The 19121-nt window shown below is 43.9% G+C and overlaps 1 long non-coding RNA gene across 1 annotated transcript; it reads left to right on the plus strand.

Annotated features, from left to right (window-relative positions):
* The first annotated feature begins 17203 nt into the window (after positions 1-17203).
* LOC128831679 (uncharacterized) lies at positions 17204-18481 on the plus strand. The gene is made up of 2 exons (XR_008443840.1): positions 17204-17503; positions 18163-18481. It is a non-coding gene; the product is annotated as an uncharacterized LOC128831679 (long non-coding RNA).
* The last annotated feature ends 640 nt before the right edge of the window (positions 18482-19121 follow it).

Raw genomic sequence — 19121 nt, forward strand, 5'->3', positions numbered from 1 at the left:
GAAACAGGTGACTATTCAGATGCCCATGTCATCCGTGTTTGTGATGTGGGAGGTTCATAAAACAGGAAGTGGTTTGACCCAAAGTGGTTGATATTTGCCAACAGCCAACATTAAATTGCATTAAACTATCCAAAACAGGTGAATATTTAAATTAATTTTGTAGGCCTGTTATGTCTAGCCTCCATATCTCTATATTCACTAGGGAGATGTCTGGCCGTACTTTGCAAATCTCCTCGTCCACCATTCTGTACGTCACAAAAGTCGCCGTTTACTAAAGGGTGTCATTGTCAAAGAAACATAAAGGGATCCCTGTCCCTAGCCATCTCATCATCGTCCTATTCTTGGGAGAACTGAACTAGGAGCATACCAACTCCGAGTCTAGACTGAGACCAGTTTAGCCCAGGACAGATGAGCAGTGCCACCAGTGTGGAAGTGACGGTGTGTACAGCCTTAGTCCCAGTGATTGGAAGGGGCCTCAAGGATGAGTGCATCTCTCCAATCAATGAAGAGGCTGATTACACTCACTTATACATGGGAGAAGTAGCCGGGGGCTGATCCATAGAACTATACAACATTTTCCAGGAGTGACATAACGTAACGTGTTCAAGAAGGAGTATGAACACAAGCAGATGGGAATGGCATGGAGCTAGGGCCCTTAGCTAGCTAGTGGTGACAAGTGAACTGTTCCATCTCCTCCCGCCCCCCAAACAAAACAAAACAACCTTGCTCAAGGGCCATGCTGCAGGACTCATCATTTTCCCGCTCTACTCTGCTCTGGTTAGGCCTCAGCTGGAGTATTGTGTCCAGTTCTGGGCGCCGCATTTTAAAAAAGATGTGGAGAAACTGGAAAGGGTCCAAAGAAGAGCAACAAGAATGATTAAAGGTCTTGAGAACATGACCTATGAAGGAAGGCTGAAAGAATTGGGTTTGTTTAGTTTGGAAAAGAGAAGACTGAGAGGGGACATGATAGCAGTTTTCAGGTATATAAAAGGGTGTCATAAGGAGGAGGGAGAGAACTTGTTCACCTTAGCCTCTAAGGATAGAACCAGAAACAATGGGTTTAAACTGCAGCAAGGGAGGTCTAGATTGGACATTAGGAAAAAGTTCCTAACTGTCAGGGTGGTTAAACACTGGAACAAATTGCCTAGGGAGGTTGTGGAATCTCCGTCTCTGGAGATATTTAAGGGTAGGTTAGATAAATGTCTACTAGGGATGGTCTAGGCAGTATTTGGTCCTGCCATGCGGGCAGGGGACTGGACTCGATGACCTCTCGAGGTCCCTTCCAGTCCTAGAATCTATGAATTTTACTACTTCAGCCACAAAGTAATGGTACGAACAAAACAAAAAACATCAGAGGATAGGGTCAGGGGGCGCTCTTGAAAAAAATGGCAATGGGCAAAGTGGGAGCTGGAAGAAAACAACAAATTGGGCAGCTTAGGAAGATCCACTGTGTCTTGTAAATCCCGGCTGTGTCCCTGCATTCCATTAATTCCTGCATTCCTTTAGCCACTTTCCCCTTGAAACAGGGAGAGATTTCAAATGACCTGAACTCTCATGTAACTATTAATAGAGGATGTTTCCACCATCTCAGCACACTGATAACTGTAGCTTGTGTCATCATCAGCCCCTGCTGTAAAGCCCACCATTGTGCCTACTGTCACAGAACATGAAACCAGATATTAAGGTGTTGTTTTGGGACACCATGATCCTCCTCCTTGCTTCTTGAGAATGGGTGTCGCTTGTGGATTCATTAACCCTTTGGTTGAGGTAGGGTGACCAGATGTCCCGATTTTATAGGGACAGTCCCAATTTTGGGGTCTTTTTCTTATATAGGGTCCTATTACCCCCCATCCCGTCCTGATTTTTCACATTTGCTGTCTGGTGACCCTAGGTTGAGGGCATCTGCTGCTATAACACTATGGAGGTGGGGCGGGGAGGAGAATTGTAATGTTTTTTATCTGGTGAGATTTTTCTAATAAAGAGCCAGATTCTCTGTCTGGCCAAGCTGTGACCAGTGCCAAGTGAAGGGGAGGAGGAAGCAAAGGTGGTTTGAAGTAATCTTTACCATCTTCTGGTCCTGGGGGCACTTAAATGGATTCTAGCACCTTTCTCTGGAACAAATGGTATTTGTCATTATCAGAAACAAAATGCTGGATTAAATGCACCACTAGTCAAAGAAGAATTCAATGGATATTTGTTACAATAGAACTATCTTTTTAAGTGAACATTGTATTGTTGGCCTTTTAGTAAACAGTAGCCAAATGTTGGGTCTTTCCCTTTGGAAGAGAAATAAGTGATGCAGAAGCAGGTATTTTTAATGTAATTTGTTTATTTACAAAATGGACATAAATCCCGATTCTGTGAGCAGAAGTAGTCGCAAACAGCATGCAGGCAACTCCCTTCTTGCAGAAACCTCAGGGAAAGCCCTTTCACCAAGAAAAATCTCTGTTGGGCCTCTGTTTTTCCTGGCTTTTTCTGGAATCTAACTTCTAAAAACAGAGGATGAAATCCCAGTTCTACTGAAGTCAATGGAAGTTTTGCCTTTGGCTTCACTTAGGCCAGAATTTCACCCACAGATCCTTGTTCCTGTCTCAACCCCTGGGCTTTACACATGGGAAATCCCAGTCCAAAGCTCCACACCTGTACTCACATGCAACGGTGGAGCCAGGTTTTGCAACCAGAGCGGTGATGGGTCATCGGTGATGCCTCAGTCAGTGGGTGCATTCCTCCTCTGCCACTTCCTCCTCCTCCCCACCCCAGCAACAGGACACTGACCACCCACAGCAGCACCTTCCACTCCAAGCACTGCAACCCTAACTCCAGCCTGGTGTGGAGGGGAGTCCTCAAGAGGAGACAGGGGGCTGAAGAATGAGTCCACCCTGCGTTCACCTGGCAGCAGCTCCTGTCCCATGATGCTGGTCCCAGCTCTCCATTCCAGCTGCTGCAATCTGGCTTATGGGGTTGCAGTGCTGCTCAGGTTTGGCCTGGCTGCCCCTCTGTCATGCCAGAGAGGTGGCTGGGCCAAATTTGAGTGAGCGGTGTTGAGACCTGGTGTCTGGGGTCACCAGTATTGCCAACCCCACATGTTCAAAAATCATGAGTCAGGCTCATCATGAACTTGGCTTTAAACTCTTGAGATTATGTAAAAAATGATTGATTTTTTTTTTTTTTTACTTCTGCTTTTTGAGCCTTTAGGGTTCACGGGGGTCACGTTTTGAAGCTTTCTCCACAGCCACGAGGGCTAGAAACTTACTTTATCTTTAAGAAGGAAGGCTGAAATCATCACATATCCATTTGATTCCAGGAGCTGGGGCTTTAAGGAAAACAATACTTATCATGAGACTCTTTGACAAAATCATGAGACTTGGCAACACTGAGCCATGGCCCAATGGCTGGAGCAAGGAGTCGGGTCCAGCCCTGCAGGTCAGGAGTTGCCACTGCTGGGAGAGCCCTATATGTAAAGGCACTACATATACACCTAAATGCAAAGAGGGGGGTGGAGAGGAGGAGGGAAGGCTGAAGGGGTAGTTGCCCTCTCTCCTATTAGCTCTTCTATTGATCACATGGTCTTCAAAGGCGGTTTGGGCATTATATGCTTTTGTGCAGTTGCACTGCAACACAAAGACACTTTAGAAAGGCTTTGACTACCCATCCAGAGCATTCATTAATCCACACAATCCCCCTAACAACTGGCTAGAAGCAGCTACTGCATGGTTAGCTCTTTCTATGGAGAGTTTCCTCCTGGGTGCTAACACATCAGTGATGGAATGTGGATGACATTAGCACCTGTTGCCACAATAGTACTCATGAAATATGCTTTATTGCTAATACTGAAATCTCAGGTCCTCCACCTATTTGAATGAAAGCTGAAGTTTGAGCTGGTAGGGCCCATGTGTTACACACCACCCCATCAGCGTGCCTCAACTCTTTTGTTGTTCTTTGTATTACGATGTTGGTTAGAGGCCCCAGCTGAGATTTGGACCCCACTGCACGAGGCACTGTACAGACACATAGTAGGAAATAGTCCCCCCAAAAGCTTCAGTCTGAATGCAAACTAAGCCCAGATCAGCGGGATGACCTCTAGCGGTGAGAGGAAGGATGTTTCAGTGGTTAGTGTGGTATTGGAGACTGTATTGTTAAGGGCTGAGCTTCCCAGGTATGTCTACACTGCCCACGTTACAGTGCGGCTGCGGCAGGAGAGCTCCGGGGGAGAGCTCTCCCAGAGATTAAAAAAATCCCACCCCGAACGAGCAGTGGTAGCTTTGTCGCCGGGAGCACAGCTCCTGGCAATAAAGTGCTGTCTATACTGGCGCTTTTCAGTGCTAAAACTGTTGTCACTCAGGGGTGTGTTTTTTCACATCCCTGAATTACTAAAGTTTTAGCGTGGAAAGTGGCAGTGTAGACACAGCCATCTGGGTGGGGCACTGTGAAGCTCTTGTTGTTGTTATGCAAAACCAGTTGGAGGGAACCAGGCACAAAATAAAGCAGGTCTCTTGCAAGCACCTTACGCCCTAAGCAATCACTGAACACCATAGTTAGGGTGCTAATCTGGGACTAGAGCGAGCTGCATTCAGTCCCCTGCTCCACCATAGACTTCCTATGTGGTCTGGGGCAAGTACCTTATTCTCCATGTGACTAGTTCCGCATCTGTAAAAGAGGAGTGTTAATATTTCCCTCTCTCACAGGGGTGTGGTAAAGACTATGAGGCGCTCAGATACTATGATGGCCATCTAAGTAACTAAAACAGAATGAAGATAGTTCATGCTCAATGCCCATTCAGTGCTCCACTCTCTACTGACAGCTCCCCTGCTGCGGATGTTAACAAAGGGGATACTTACTACTATGTGCAGGGGTGAAAGTAACTTAAAGGACTTACCGGTATGCTGGCATCCTGAGCAGGGGGTGGGGCCTCAACCGGAAGGAGTGTGGCATCAACCAGAAGAGGCAGGGCCTTTAGAGCCCCAGGCCCTTTAAATCCAGATTTAAAGGTGCCTGGGCTCTGGCTGTGGTAGTGGCAGCTGGGAGCCCCGGGGCCTTTAAATCACTGCCGGAGCTATCAGCTGCAGAGGCGGCTGGGAGCCCCAGAGCTCAGGGGCCATTTAAAGGGCCTGGGGCTCCGGCTGCCGCTACTGGAGTGGAGCCCCAGGCCCTTTAAATTGCTGCCGGAGCCCTGTTGCCGGAGCCTTGGGGTAGCAGTGGCGGCCGGGGGCTCCGGTGGTGATTGTATCAGGAGCTCCTAGCTGCTGCTACCACAGCGGGGTCCCAGGCCCTTTAAATTGCCGATGGAGCACTGGGGGTCCCGGCTGCCGCTGCTACCCCAGCGCCTGGCAGCGGGGCTTGGGTGGCAATTTAAAGGGCCTGGGGCGGTAGCAGCAGCTGGCGCCCCAGGCCCTTTAAATTGTCGCCTGAGCCCTGCTGCCGGAGCCCTGGGGTAGTGGTGGTGGGGCTCCGGCGGTGATTGAAAGGGCCAGGGTCTCCCAGCCACCGCTACCACAGCGGAGCCCCGGGCCCTTTAAATCACTTCCGGAGCCCTGGGGGTCCTGGCCACCTCCACTACCCGGGGGCTCCGGCAGCGGGGCTCTGTGGCAATTTAAAGGGCCCGGGGCTCCAGCCGCTGCTGGGAGCCCCAGGCCCTTTAAATTGCCACCTGGGGACACCGATCCGGTATACCGTACTGGGTCATACCATCTTACTTTCACCTCTGACTACGTGGGAACATGATGATGGTAGTTTTGTGATGTGAATACTCCCTTGTCAGCTAGGAACTGGACTGAAGCTGCAACTTACTGGATTTCACATAAACCACTGAACAATCTTCGGATGGAAAAAACAGTCAGTCACGATCAAGCTGGTCTGGAGTAGCTTGCCTGTGTGTGACTTTACAAACCTATTGGCTAAATCAGAGATCCATACAAAATCTAGCAGTCAAGGATCTCTCATACTCCCTGGGGATATCTGGGTCAAGAACCAATTTCTAGATTGCCCATAGATTTAAAAAAAACCCTTTTGATAGAAATAATATGGCTAATATATTTAATCAAGTAATTAATACAAGTATAATTCAATGCAAATTACTGATGTAAGTAAGAAATATGTTTTATTTAACTGTTTCACGGCACCATGTATAAAGAATACAATAAAATAAAAATTGCTCATTCAAAATGTGAGATCGACTGCTGCATTTCCTGACATGTGGCATGCCTCTCAATGAAGTTGTCACATCACTGTTTTTTCAAAGGAGACATACTGCAGTGTAGGTGGCATGTCACAACTGGAAAGGCAGCTATTAATATGCTTGCACTTCTCTGAGAAATATGCCTCATGTAAAAAAAATTTCACATCCCTCACTGCAAAACATGGGAACATATATTGATCAGTTCTATAGAATTACTAGGGTATACAGTATGGTCCTGATCCTATAAACATTTACTCACATGCTTAACTTTACGGCTATGAAGAAGCACCAATGAAGTACTCAGTGGAACTAGTCACATACTTAAAGATACATGTGTGTTTTTGGTCATTTGTTAGTTCAAGTCACAAAGACATGAGAAATTATGGCAAGTACTGTATAGATACAGATAGTGCTATACATCTGTAAGATATTAAAGCTGATTAACAGATTAAGGTAAGGAGGGAATATTGTAAAAACATTCAGAATACTTTTTTGTTTTCTAACCAGCTCTAACAGAAACTTGTATTTTCTTGATCGTAGGCATGCTGGCTCTGCTGTTGGATTCTACAGTTTCAGATAAAGATGGCTTAGTCCTCATATAATGCTAATCTACATTCATGCTGTTCTATATGTTATCAGGAAAGAAATGACTAGGAAGTCTGTTATGGATTGGACAGCCAGAATGCAGTCTCTGGTAAGTAGACAAAAATGTAAACACACTTGTATTTATTTGTTTTCAGTTAATACAGTGGGCCTATCACAGTCACACTACGCACACACAATAATTTAGATTATTGCTGTTTGTATTTCTTAGTGTTAACAAGGAAAAGCAGAAGAAAAGATCTCCATCTGACCAAAACCTTCCTTCTGAACCCACCTTCTCAAAAATTCCCAAGGCTTACAATGTGGCTGGAAGGAATGACAAATTAAGGCACTATTGGACCAAACAGGGAAGAGAAATCCATAGTCAAGGGCCTTCTACTACGAGTGCTATGTCCTAACCCTCAAGATATACCAGTCTAGGAACCATCAGCTTGGACATCCCAGCCTAACTCAACTGTTGGGTCAAAGCACAAAGAGAGGTTTCTAAGATACTTGGGACAAGGACAAACTCATAACATGTTTCAAAGATCCAAACCTTGAATTGGTCCTGCAAACAAATTGGAAGCCGGTGCAATTTCTGGAACAATGTATTCCCAGCACAAAACACTGCTAAGTGAGCACTAAGAAATAGCAGTTTTTATTATACATGGCCACGGGTGTGGGTTAAATGATCATTTTTGCTGAAAATATGGATATGAGAACCCTGCCCACAACCAGATCCACATTCACAGATCTGCCCAAACAGAGCAGAATACAGGATACGTGTCAGTGCATACACACAAATGCCTATTTTTTTCAATATACTATTATTCAAGCTAATATCCAATTAGAACTGAGTTCTGTACATGCCCTTTCCAGCTCTGAGCAGTGTAAAAACACCTCATGAACATCAGCTGTGTGTGGTAGTTGTGCATTAAGCTCACTATAGAAGTAGAAGAGTGGTACAGCATGAGCTATTTTCTGATTGCACAGAACAGATGACGACATCCAATCCATATCTAAGGCAGCTTTGTAATTATTAGCTCAGGAACTCTTGTGGTTATTTTACATTTAACTCAGTGTACTGTGTATTGGCACATGGTGGTAGAGTGACCAGATGTCCTGATTTTATAGGGACAGTCCCGATTTTTGGATCTTTTTCTTATATAGACTCCTATTATCCCCAACTCCCTGTCCTGATTTTTCACATTTGCTGTCTGGTCACCCTATATGGTGACCATATGAAGGCCAGAAAGTGTTATTGCCTGAAGCATGAGAACATAATGTAAAGAACAGAATCATTTTCATGTGTCAAACAAAGTGCCACCCAGTCATTGTGCCTGTGATCCAGGGTGCCTGGGTAGCCCTCACTGAAAAAGCCCAGAGCAGGGCAGGCTGCAAAAGGGAGAACACATACTTCCAAAACTGGTGGTTAACACTGAAGTTAAACTCACCAACCAGTCACAGACTGTATTTCTGATCTCCCCCACTGGTTATCAAGAAGTTAAAAAGAGAAATCACACAGGCTCCTTTATTGCATTCCAGTTTTCTGGCTCCCAATCAGCACCTAGGTCCAGTACAGTGAGAAGTTATTTAAAAAACTCTGCTCACTACACAAAATGTTCTTCTGAACCCCAAAGGGCCAGCCACATCACCAGGTCAATATTAGATTGGATCTTACCCAAAATACTACGCTGCCACCAATCCTTTAGTGTCTAAAGCTAAGGGTTTATTATAAAGGAAAAAGAAAGAACAAGAAGTGCGTTGTTAAATGGTAAAGCAGTCAGATACATACAGAGACTTCAAAGTCCATATATCAGGTTCTTAGCAGTTTGCTGGCTTGAAAGTCCCCCTGGAACATATCCACAGGTTGGATGGGTCCTTCAGTCCTTTGTTCAGAGCTTTGTTTGTAGAAAAGTTACTCTAGAGGTAAGAAGCAGGAATGAAGACAAAATGGAGAAGATGCAGCTGCCTTTTATAATCTTTAGACGTGGTTTGCGCTACCTTTGTCCCAAACAGAAGCTGCCCAGCACATGGCATGGAAAAGTCTCTGTCCCCAAGGCATACCACATGCCTTGTTGACTCATAAAAGGTGTATTCCCTGGTTCCTTTCAATGGGTTCATTGTACAGTTGATGACCCTTGATGGGCCATCGAACAGTGCTGATGCCAATCTGCCTGGGGGTGTCACCCAGAAACACAGCACGTTTGGAAATAAAGATATACCCTACATATCTATAACTCATAAAACAAAGGTGATACAAACATACAAGATCATCATACTTGGCAAATTATAACATTTTCACAGATACCTCACACGGCATATCTGCCACGATTCATTGCAATTTTATAATATTGGTATCAATAATATCATAAAGTGTCCCACATATTCCAGACAGTATCAAGTTGCAGAAAATCCCGTAAATCTTCATGTAGGCTGTATGCACCTTCAAGCAGAGACCCTGTGTTTTGTAGCAACTTGACACATTGGTGCTCTAAAATAATAAATAATAGCCAGGTAGCTGCTGCCTAAAAGTCCTCTGATTTAATGCTACTGCACAATCTTGGGGAAGATGTTAAAAGGCACACAAGGTATTTTCATGCTATGAAAAGGGTTAATTTAATGGGTCAGATGCTCAGCCGGTGTAAACTGGCATGATTCCATTGTCGTCAATAGAGGCATATCCATTTATGCCAGATGAGAATCTGCCCTGTTTTTGTTTGTTTTTTAACTAGTGTCTCTTCATCAATTGTTGGAGACTGTTTAAGAAATGGCTGGTAAAATAGCTCCTGTAAAATTTTCATGTGCACCCATTGTGTTGGCAAATCTGCATATACAAAATAGGTAATTGCATGGACAAAACAAATTGTTGTCCAACTGTGTGTGCGTGTGTGTGTTTTGGCTGTGGGGGTTGTGTCCAATATGTATTCAAAAAAATTTCTGGCTTTACAAATATTTTTCTTTAAAGGGGACAAAAGTAGACAAAACCAAAAAGTAGACAAAACCAGCCAATTGGTTTGAAACAAAGTTCTGTAGTCTCTCACTGGTCTTGTGCTGCATATTCGTAGATGGCAATGGAACTCAAACACGTGGGAGAGTGGGATTTTGTTTGCATTGGCTAAAACAAATATTTTTTTAGTAGTATAAAAATAGGTGAAACAGGAAGACAGGCAGGACTGATGTAGAAGGAAAGCAGGGTTGTGCCTAATTCACTGGAGAAATTGCTAAAGAACATTTTATCATAATGAAAATATTACCCTTGGAACGACAGGAAGGTCAGCATCAATTTAAGTTGCCTGTCTTTTTAGTTCTAGTCACTCAAGTTAGACCTATCCAAAAGGCATTGTAATTGAACTAGCTGATTTTATTTTAGAAAGTGTTGTTTCATTCATGAATCAGTGTGTGCTTGCTGGTGCCAGCTCTACTCCTTGTTCTTTACTGGCGGCCTTTCCTAAGGGTGAGCCAGATGAATGTTCTGTTGTATTATGCTGAGAAAAAAATACACCATTTTTGTGTTGTGCAAATGAGGTTCTTTCCGACCTCTCTCTTGCAATGTATGAAATTAGAGCTTATTGGAGTGCAAGTGGTTAATGATTAGGACCCCAGTGTACTTTGGAAATTAGCGGGGAGATTCCTAGATTTGTAAAAATAGCAATTTTATTACTTATTAGCAGAATTATTCCTCTAATCCGCACCTTAGATCTATTGCATCTTCTGCATGCATCAGAGCTTCTGTATAAGGACAGTTGCAGCATATGCAAGAAAGAACTGAAGGTAAGAGATCCACAGTGCAAATTAGAGAGCAAATTTTACACTACAATATTGGACTCAAGGTGACCACCTTAAACTGGAAACTTTATAAAAAAAAGTCCTACTCCCAGTGAAGTTAATGGAAGTTTTGCCAGAGATTTCACTGGGAGACGGATCAGTCTGACAAATCATAAATCATTCACTTGAAAGCAGTTGACCACATATTATTTCCATAAATATTTTTCAAGTCAACAAACAACTTGTGTCCCACTGGTTCTAGTGGATTTCTCTATTTTAAAGACAAGGAATATCATTGGAACTGGTAGAATCTTTCAAACTAGTGGAATGTCTTGTGTGGGCCCCCATACTTTCTTTACTCTTCAAAATTCATAATTAATCATTTAAAATGTACTGTTCAGATATTGAGATTAAAAAGAATTCAGTTGCATAGCAAATCATATCTCTTTCTTTGAAATTGACAACATATATACAAAGAACTGTATGAAAGGCAAAGGTAGCCAAATAGAAAGGCTATACATAACTATACTTTTTTTTTTAAAAAGGAAGACACACACTTTAATTATGGTTCAAGATTCCTAGAAAGTATCACACAACATTTCTGCCAAATTCCAGAAGACACTGTTCAAAAGTGACTGATACATTACTCAGGCAGCATCTGTTGTAGAAAGGACATGCAAAACCAAAATCAAAGTCTCTTGTTTGGCCATTCAGAAAAGTACAATTTTTTGTGTTGTGCATACATACCTTGGTGAGGCATCTGAAAGTGGCATATCTCACCAAAAAATCAACTAGAAATACATCAGCATCTACTGTGGCCCAAAAAAAGGCATTTCCCCCAAAATGCTGAGATATTCATTCAAACTTATCTGGACATGTATAACTCGTCTTGTGGCTATTTCTGTAATGTCAATTTGCACATGACATTCCCTCCAATAAATGAAATGAAATGTATATCAGTACTGTTTTACCAATTATTGTACCGTGGTTGCACTTGTGATATGCTTCATCCATATTCCATGCTTTCCACTTACAATGAACATGGCTGCAGGAGACAAAGATTTTTCTTGTCACGTGTATTCAGTTCAATCCACGTTTCTTGGGTTATAATGAATGTTCAGTGATATAATTAATGTTTTGATGTCCAAAGGCAGAAATGAAATGAAGACACTTAAAAGGACTTTTTTTCACAAAATAAACGTTCCCCTGCTGTGTGACAATTCCTAACTTAGGCAAATATTCTTAAAAATCCCTGTTTTGAGACTTTTTAGCTTAAATAGTAATACCTTTCTGTGATCTTATTGCCCAGGAGCCTTCACAAACAGCTATCAGTTTGATACTTGCTTTATTACTCTCGGGAGTAAACAGCCTTTAAAACAACTAATTAAACAAACATACAGAATTAAGAATAGACTTTCCAGGCAGGATTTTGAATAATCTTTAATGTCTACAATATACTCTCATTCACTTTTTAACTGCTTTTCACATCTATTCGCTCCTGCAGATTTACAGTTTGGGAGAAGGATGGGAAAGACAGCATTGCATAATATAGTCCTATTCCACCATTCTGTTCCGTCTTCGGTTATGCAGCAAGCCAGTGCCAGTTATTATTTTAGGATATTCTGCTCTCATATGCTCAGAGGACTACCATATGTATCTGAGGAAAAACTTTGAATAAGACCCAAGTAAAATCCACCACTAAGAAGTTGTCTTTGTTAAAAGGGGATTATTTCTCACACACCTAGTTCCTTTGAGTTTTGCACATGCCTGTCTGTTTGCGAGAGGCTGCCTTATTAGGAGAAGTGGGGTAAACTTTTTGTCCTGCTCTTTCCTCCCAGGTTATCAACTCCATTACTGACATGTATTCATTAAGCTTTGCCACATGGAATTTTTTCAGTCAGTTTGAAGGTCATAAATCCTGATTCACTAGGCTTGAGAAAACAAAACTCCAACTACTGAGTAACTATTGTCCTTTGCAGTGTTGTTGTAGCTGTGTTGGTCTCAAGGTATTAGAGAGACAGGGTGGGTGAGGTAATATCTTTTATTGGACCAACTTCTGTTGGTGAGAGAGACAAGCTTTGAAGCTTACATAGAGCCTGAAGAAGAGCTCTGTGTAAGCTGGAAAGCTTGTCTCTTTTATTGGACCAATTTCTGTCTCTTTCACCAACAGAAGTTGGTTCAATAAAAGATATTACCTCACCCATATTGTCTAAGTATTCAGGGATGGCTCCAGCCACCACTGCAGCAAGCGCGTGCCTGGGGCGGCAAGCCGCAGAGGGTGGCCTGCCAGTCGCTGTGAGGGCGGCGGGCAGGCTGCCTTTGGCGGTATGCCTGCGGGAGGTCCGCAGGTCCCGCAGATTCGGCGGCAATTCGGCGGCGGGGACGTCGAAGGCGCAGCACCGGCGGACCACCCGCAGGCATGCCACCGAATCGGCGTGACCAGCGGACCGCCCGCAGGTGCGCCGCCGAAAGCCGCCTGACTGCCGTGCTTAGGGCGGCAAAAAACATAGAGCCGCCCCTGTAAGTATTGTTCTGTTTATTTGCTTCCTTTAAAAAATGTTGAAGCAAAAGAAGGGCATTTTTAGGGCCAGGTTGAATTCATTGAGACTCACTCATATAGGTAACTGCTCAAGTGGGTTGCATAGCTGTGGTTTAAGCGCAGCATTGAGTCTTTACTGCACAGTATGGACTTGATCCATCTGACACTGAAGGCAATCGAAAGACTCACATTGATTTCAATGGGAGATGGATCAGGCCACGTGTCCATGTAATTGAGAGGTTAGGGGTGCTATTTAATTCTGCTTTATCTTTTGACATTTTCAACTACCATTAAATATATGGTTGTATTTTGAAAATTATAACTGTTTAATATCTAAGATTATGGTAAAAGGAATCAGCATTGTTTAGGGTTTAGAACAGGTGATTAGGAGTCCAGAGATTGGGGTTCTATTCCCTACTCTGTCACTGACTTGCTCAGTGATCGCATTTATAACATAAAGATAAATATATGGAACCTTTGTAAAGCACTTTATGATCCTCAGATGCAAGGTACTGTAAGTGCTAAAGTATTAATATAAAAATATAGCATTTTTAAAAATACTACACTGCAGTGTTCTTAACCTTAATTTATTCAATGGCAATTTCAGAACTAGTCTATTATAATGCAATTCTTTTTTAAAATAGTATTATAACAAAGTACAGAATTACAGAAATACAATAAAAATCACATTTAATCCAGAGAAAACAATCTCAAAAATGATCCAACTAAGAATTACAAAGGTGTGTCACGCAGTTCCTATGTATCGTTTTCTTTTATCAGTAAACAGTGCAACAAATTGTCTTAATATAATTATTTAAATTAATTTTTAAATGTACTATAATATTGATTGTCTATGCTTGAGTCTTTATTTATTGACATTAATACCCTAAAAGCCATCTCTCTAATGAGAATTAGTTTCTCATCTTGAATAACTTTGATTTTCGAATTACATTTAAATGTTACATCTTGTAACATGCTAATTGTTTTAAAATTTAAAAAAATAATGTTCCATCTTGCACAGTCATCAGCTTAATGAAGCTCCTTCCGCAGAAATAATTGCCTAGTCAGCTTAACTTTTTAAGGTTACATTTAAATCTCATTTCTTCTTCACTTAATCTTAGCTCATGTGTTTTACCTTACAATTAAAATCTGAATATTTTATGTAGCATATCATACTGGTGGTTATATTGTGGAAAGAACTCTATAGCTGAACAAAATAATAAGTGTTTGCATAGTGTATTTTTGCATTATGTATCATGGTGTCATTATTAGTGACCCTGTAATTATGGTATTTTACAACACATAGACACTGTGCACCAAAATATGTTTTTATACCAGAGATTGCACCGGTTCCTAAAAATTGGTCTATTTCAGAAAATAAAAGGGGTACATGTACATAAAAACTACTTGAGTTTCTTTGAATCAGTTTCTGTACAAAATTCAGATACATTTAACTTATCAGCTTTATATCAGGAAACAATGTCCATATTTGAAAATAGTGGAAACTGCATTGTTATAACTTAATGAGATATATGATCGCCCTTGAAACCAGTGTTCAGTGCTTTAAGAAAAATGTCCGGGTTTTCAAGAAATTGCAGGATGGCAAGCATGCACAGGCAACAATATTTTGCATATTGGAAACCTGCTTTCTGATTGGAACCAGATAGTTCTCATTGGAAAGGCAACTGCTGCTCCAGACCTAGTTATCTCCTACGCAAAGATTGACAGTTGCACCAAATTAATTATTTTAATGATAGCATGCTAAGCACCCTCAGCTCTTTGGTAAAGCTTTTATATCAGATCCCCTGTGTCATTTTTATATCATGTCATTCAGTTCCAGAAACTTAAGGAACTAAAGCAGTTCATTTTTTCAATGACTGTTGTATATTAGGCATTATTGATATCTAATGAATAGCAGGAAGAAGAGGTTAAGCTCTAAGAAATGGATTTTATGCCTGAGGCTTTATTTGTTTATTTTTGTCTATATAGCTTGAAAATGTGTGATACTGTTAGACATGACTTTAAAGTCACTGTATGCCCTGCTGTAAGTTAAACACTAGAATATAAACACCTACATTAAATCTGAAACAGACAATAAAATAAGAAAACATATTTCCATTTTCTGACTGACCTCAATCTCTGAATGAAGACCCCTGCGTGTTACATTAGCAGGCTGGGCTCCATTACCCTGCTGCACGCTCTGCTCAATCTACTGAAATATTGATTTTTTTTTTTTTACAGAGCACATACGCTGTAAAATCAATATTCCCATACACACAGCAGATTGACAACAGCACAGCTGAGGCCGACTGGCATCACATAGTGGGTCCATGTCTAGAGACTGGGGATAGACTGGGAATGAGAAGGAAAAAAGAAAGAGCATGGGGAAAGAAACAGCAAAACCAGGAATGGACAAGGAAAAGCAATGTGAAGGCAAGTATGAAAAGACAGGAGAGGAAGTGTGCCTTATGGATAAAAGAGACAGACGGAAGGAGATAGGATTTCTGGTTTTGATGTCAAAGGAGTGGAAGAAAAGGAAATTAGGTATTTAAAGGTAAGGCCCCTTTCCTCCCCCCAAATTCACAAATATATTGTAAATATAATAAAAACAACCACTTTTGTTTTATTACATAATATAAACTAAAATTGGAGCACTTTAATTTGTTTCCATTGAGTATTTTTCCTCTGGAGCTTTTACAGGCAGTGACAATTTATGTGGATTAACAGCTATGGCCTTGATTCTACAAGAAGTCTTTAGGGAGCCACACGGGTACAGGATGCTACCCCTACAATGATCTAATGCAGGACTGGGCCCTTATACTTGCACTTGCAAACACACACATTGATGGTCCCATTGAGTTCCATGGGACTTACTCAGTTGCCCAAAGTTAAGCATGAAGACTGAGGCCTAAACAACCACAGACTTAAACTTCCTCTCCTTATCCAGACAAAATGCCTATTAACTTCATTAGCAGTTTTGTCTGAGTAAATAATGGAAGTTTGGCCGCATGACAGGGTTACCATTTAGCTACCCTACTACTGTTCTATTGACTGAAATGAATCCACTGTTTCTTTATAATATAAACACTTTATTTCTGTTCTCTGTTTATGTATCCTTTGCAAACTTGAACATACATTATTTATAGGCTAATATAGGAACCTTCTTCATGTACTGAGTTTTCCATACTTTTAACAACCAACAGCTATAGAAGAAGCTTGAGGGCAAATCATGTAGAAGAAAAATGTATTTCTTAAGCTTGCTTGTTAACAGTACAAAGGGAAACCAACAGCAGCTTCTGCAGAAGACAGATCCAACATGCTCTTCCAGTAGAATAAAGAACCCCACTATGCTAAGGGAGAGCCCTCTATGCAGCCCCCCCAGCCATGTGCCATTTCACAAGGGAGAGCAACCATACAACCCCAAGTGTGCACTTAATTGGACTAAGAAAAGCCCTTATGCAGCACTTCAGCCATGCACAACATTGTGCATAGAGCCCCGTGCAGGACCCCAACCAGGCACCCCGCTGCACTAAAGGAGAGCCCCGCGCAGCCCCCCCTGCCAGGCACCCCGCTGCACTAAAGGAGAGCCCCGCGCAGCCCCCCCAGCCAGGCACCCCCCTGCACTAAAGGAGAGCCCCGCGCAGCCCCCCCTGCCAGGCACCCCGCTGCACTAAAGGAGAGCCCCGTGCAGCCCCCCCAGCCAGGCACCCCCCTGCACTAAAGGAGAGCCCCGCGCAGCCCCCCCCCCTGCACTAAAGGAGAGCCCCGCGCAGGCCCCCAGCCAGGCACCCCTCTGCACTAAAGAAGAGCCCCATGCAGCCCCCCCCAGCCAGACATCCCCTTGCACTAAAGGAGAGCCCCGTGCAGCCCCCCCAGCCAGGCACCCCCCTGCACTAAAGGAGAGCCCCGCGCAGCCCCCGAGCCAGACATCCCCCTGCACTAAAGGAGAGCCCAGTGCAGCTCCCCCAGCCAGGCACCGTCAGCCAGCGCCCTGCCGCACCCACCCAGCCAGCTCAGCGGCTCCCAGCCGCCTCTGCCCCGAGATGGGCGGGGCCCCGCGGCGCCGGCCCCTCCCCCCTCTCCGCCTGCGAGGCGGCTTGGCGCGGAGCAGCTACAGCAGCCGTGACCTCCGACCCCGGCCGCCGCCAGCCAATAAGAGCGCAGCTCGTCTCCGAACCTAAAATTTCCACGTCGGCAAAAGTCAAGATGGAGCGGAGCGGAGGGCGGCCGGCGCCAGCACTGGGGCACCGCCGGGCCGTGGGGACGTAGCCGGCCGCGCAGCGCGGACACGGGCCGCAGCCTCCTTTGCTCCCGCCCGCCCGCCCACCTCGGGGGACCGCCGCCGGCGCGGCTCCTTCGGCTGCACCGGGGCTGCTGCGGCGGCCGGAGCGCGAGGCGCTGCGCGGGACCTGTTGCGTTGGGAGCTGCTGCCGCTCCAGGTGCGGGCGGGGGTGGGGAAAGGGGGGCATAGCTCTGTCCCCGTGCAAGGAGAGGGAAAGGTGCATGGCTGGCTGGGGGCGTCTCTGGCCCCGGTGCGACGGGAGGGGGTACCTGGCTGGAGGGGGTCTCTGGCCCTCATGCAAGGAGGGGGTACATGGCTGGCTGGGGGCGTCTCTGGCCCCCGTGTATGGCTGGGGGCCTGCCCAGGAATTCTTACCGGTTTTTGGGGGGGATAGCTTGTTTGTACTGTCAGTGCTGGCCATGGCCCCTGCTTCTTCAGCCCCAGTTTTGTGTGGAAGGTGCCAACTTGTCCCAAGTCCCTGGCATGTCTTGTATCTGTGTGCACTGTGGTGTGCTGGCAGCCCTGGGGTGGTCACCTTTCATGGGACACTAGAGCAGTGGCTCTCCCTAGCGAGCTGGAAGGCACCAGCAGCTGGACTAGTGTAACTCACTGGTGACACAGCCAGCTGTTCCTGAATTATTTCAGTCTGTTGTTCAAGCCAGCTGCTGGCCCGGGCCACTGCAACTGGTATAGACTGGAGCAGCCATTTAGCTTTGGCGCTGTTCCTTTTCTTAGTCCTGGTGCTCAGATTCTATGCTGAGTTAATTGATTAATCAAAGGGGCTCCCCTCTAACTGTCTGCATTCTCCATTTCCAGAAAGGGAGCCATCCACTTGAAGAAACTCTTGGGACCTGTACCTCGGAAGGATTTAGTCTCTTGAAGCAAAGTTCTGTGACACTCAGACTCTGATTATGATAGAAGTCAGTGCACTACAGAACTTTGTCTTTGGGGGCTGTAGCAGCGAAGGGGTTAATGCAGCAGTCCTGAAAGGCTCAGGTGGACACGTCACTACAATCTCCTTCCCAAAGGAGGTGGGATCGGAGGAGAGAATGAAATGGGAGTGGGAGAGCAAACCAGGGTTCACTTCAGTGTAACTGCTTTGGGCTTGAAATAAAGACTTTGCTTTTATAATCTAGTGGCCTCCTAGTTTCTGAAGATTTTAGATTAAAAATAGCACAACATCTGGGTATCAGAAAGTTATTTAAATGAGATGAATTTGACTGCAAGTATAAATGTGGAACTAAATATGGTGCTAAGTGCTATCAATTAGTGGTTATGTTAACATGTTGGGCACTATTCTTATTTGCCTAATCTCTGTAGACGTATAAAAGTTACAGAACACTTGTGCAAACCCTTAGTATTGTGGTTAAATTTGTCATTATTTAACTGAAAGCTGTTTTAACTAGAGTTGAAGAAATGACTTGGTACTCTTCACTAGCAAGATCTAGGAAATGTTCCACTCAAACTGTTACCACTGTCTGCAATTTGCATATTTTTGTGATGTGCTGCATCGCAAAGCAATGAGTTGTCTTCACTTAGAAATGTGAACTGCTATTGGCTACTTGAGTCCAACTCAATTTTGTTCTTGTATTTTTAAAGTCATTGGACTACTGTCAACATTTGTATTTAAGTACTTGCAGAAATCGTCTTTTGGAGGAAAAAGTTTTTGAAGGACAAGCCTAAATCAATCTTTAATAATAAGAAAGATGTGCTGCAGACACTATAATCTGACACACAGACTACACTAGTGGGTGTTGCTGCTCACAGCAATGGCT

This window comes from Malaclemys terrapin, chromosome 2, assembly GCF_027887155.1.
Source record: "Malaclemys terrapin pileata isolate rMalTer1 chromosome 2, rMalTer1.hap1, whole genome shotgun sequence".
NCBI classification, from domain to species: domain Eukaryota; kingdom Metazoa; phylum Chordata; order Testudines; family Emydidae; genus Malaclemys; species Malaclemys terrapin.